Source organism: Fopius arisanus, unplaced genomic scaffold (genome assembly GCF_000806365.1).
Source record: "Fopius arisanus strain USDA-PBARC FA_bdor unplaced genomic scaffold, ASM80636v1 scaffold00019, whole genome shotgun sequence".
NCBI classification, from domain to species: Eukaryota; Metazoa; Arthropoda; class Insecta; order Hymenoptera; family Braconidae; genus Fopius; species Fopius arisanus.
This window is the reverse complement of record NW_011887758.1, coordinates 1,217,712-1,220,138: the sequence shown is the minus strand read 5'-3', so window position 1 is coordinate 1,220,138 and position 2,427 is coordinate 1,217,712.

Below are 2,427 nucleotides of genomic sequence, written 5' to 3'. Positions count from 1 at the left end.
CCAAGATACATTCCTATTGCTTTCGATGAAAATGTACCATCGTCTCTCTCCTCGAAACACGCGGTGTAGAGAAATGTGTAATGGAGGATTGATATCAGGAGAAACCAAATGACGTTGTAAATTGTGCCGTGATAAGAAGAGTGGAATGAGATAATTATTTTTTCTTTTTGTTTAATGCCAATGGGTGTCTCTGATCTGACAAATTCGATGGGAGCTAATCCGAAAAATCGAAAGACTAGAAAAATTGATCTGATAATCCACATACTGGGCACTGATATTTTTTCTGCTTTGAGATTCATGACTGATTCTGCAATGAGGACGTACAGAAATGAGAGAGAATTAAAATCGGATTGATTTCAAACTGATGCAAGAACAATCCATTAACTATTATCGCATGAACGATCGTATTCATCCTTGGGGAAGGGTTTCGTGTTATGCGATGTAATTGATTATGTGTCAATTTGAGTGGTTGATTTTTCAATTGTTGTGAGTCAGCATTATTTTTTATTATTGTTTCTTCAGCTTGAGTTCACTCGATGCTAATTGGAATTGAACAAAGATGACGAGATATGTTGTGATTGTGCTGACTATCTGAAATAATTGCAATACCAGAAATAATATCGGTTTAATTAATATTTTATTGAGAGATTAAACTAGTTACCGATTTTAGAAGGGAGCAATCGATGGGAAATATTCCGTAAGCCGTGAATTCGAAATCCCTGTGCATCAAATCGATGATGAAATTTTTCAGCTGCAACGAGATATCAAAATGAGAATAGAAATTGAATTGAAAGATTTTTTTAATTACTTCGGTCTTTATTTCCTTATTTGCAGTGAACCTTGCCAGCAATGTGTGAGTGATATCGGATGTTATTCGCATCTGGAAAAATGGAAAAACCTTGAAGAAAAGGCGAGCGAGATATGATAACACTCACCTGTACATGAGTTTTCCGAACATTAATTGTTAATAATAAATAAGGCAGAATCCTGGCGAACATGAAGAGTAATTCAGAGACGAATCGTGATGTCAGATTTGCATTGCTCAAGCCTTTAGCAAAATTGATGAACGTGACATAGAGAGTATAAAGAAGGGTTACGGAAATGTTGATAACCAAGAAAATCAGCAGTGGTGCGTAAAAGTTTGAGATATCAGAGCAGAGTCCATAAAATTTCAGATAAATTCGTTTAATGACAATAATAATGACGAGAACCGATCGCTGTTCGACAAATGGCAATCGATTGCTGGGATGTCTCAGAGACAAAAGGGCTTTGTTCAAGCTCATCAATCGTCTCTCTATGATAAATACAACGAAAGAATATTGCAGGACGTAAAAACTGAAGACGATGGAGTTAAAGACGACCAGAGTCATGAAGCCAGGAAGATCATCGACAACGATTAGTCTCGTTACAAGGAATATCACCGTGGATGTGCATTGCAGAGCAAGCATGAAGAGTATGTAAGTTTTTCCAGTTTTTGGTTGATAGACACCTCGCAGTTGGCTCAACGCAGTGTCTAATTCGATTATTTGATTGCCGAGATCGATGAGTTTTTGCTGGCGTATGCAGAATGTCAGGAAGAGAATAACGAGGCAGATGTTCGCGCACAGTATCATGGTGTTTCGGAATATCAGTGATACTGGGGATTGATCCACAGTTATTCGTCCGGTGATCTGTGGCATGTCTTGATAAGACACCACAAGGACGCCTGTGATAAGGCTGAGGTTGTACGCTACACCCAGCCATGACCACCGAAGGCTCAACCTCGATATCTTCTTCTTTGGATTCCACTGGTCCGATATTTGATCCTTAGATATCGTCATTGGTGCCATTCCCAGTAGCCGGAACGTCAGCAATATAAACTTGATGGCGAACATTTTTTTTTGTCACTGGAAAATATCAACCGCACACGCCAGGTACATGTGACAAGGCATGAATCGATACTGTCATTAGTGATGAGTTTTTATTCATTTCGTGAAGTGAATCCATTCAGTTGATTAGAAATTGTATCGCAATAATGGGATTCGTAATCGTCACTCGATTGAAAATTGTATGAGGATTATGAGATTTGTCATCACGACACCAGCAATCTGCAATAATAATTGATAATAAAAAATCTAACTTGTGAAATTGAACGGTACCAACCGAACCCAGTAATGAATTATCGAGTGGAAACATGTCGTAGACACTCAAGTGGAAGTTCTTCATCAGAACTTGTCGGGAGAATCCCTTCAACTGTGAAGGAGAGTTGAATGATTATCACAGATTTAAATAAAAAAGACAAGCACATACCTCAGCTAATGATTCTGATGGTAATGCACAGTTGTCCAAGAGTAAGTGGATAATGTTCGCTGTTTTCTTGACAGTTCGCGTTATTTTAGTAACACTAGTCGTTAAAATTAAGAAACTTGATATCTGGAGTGCTAACCA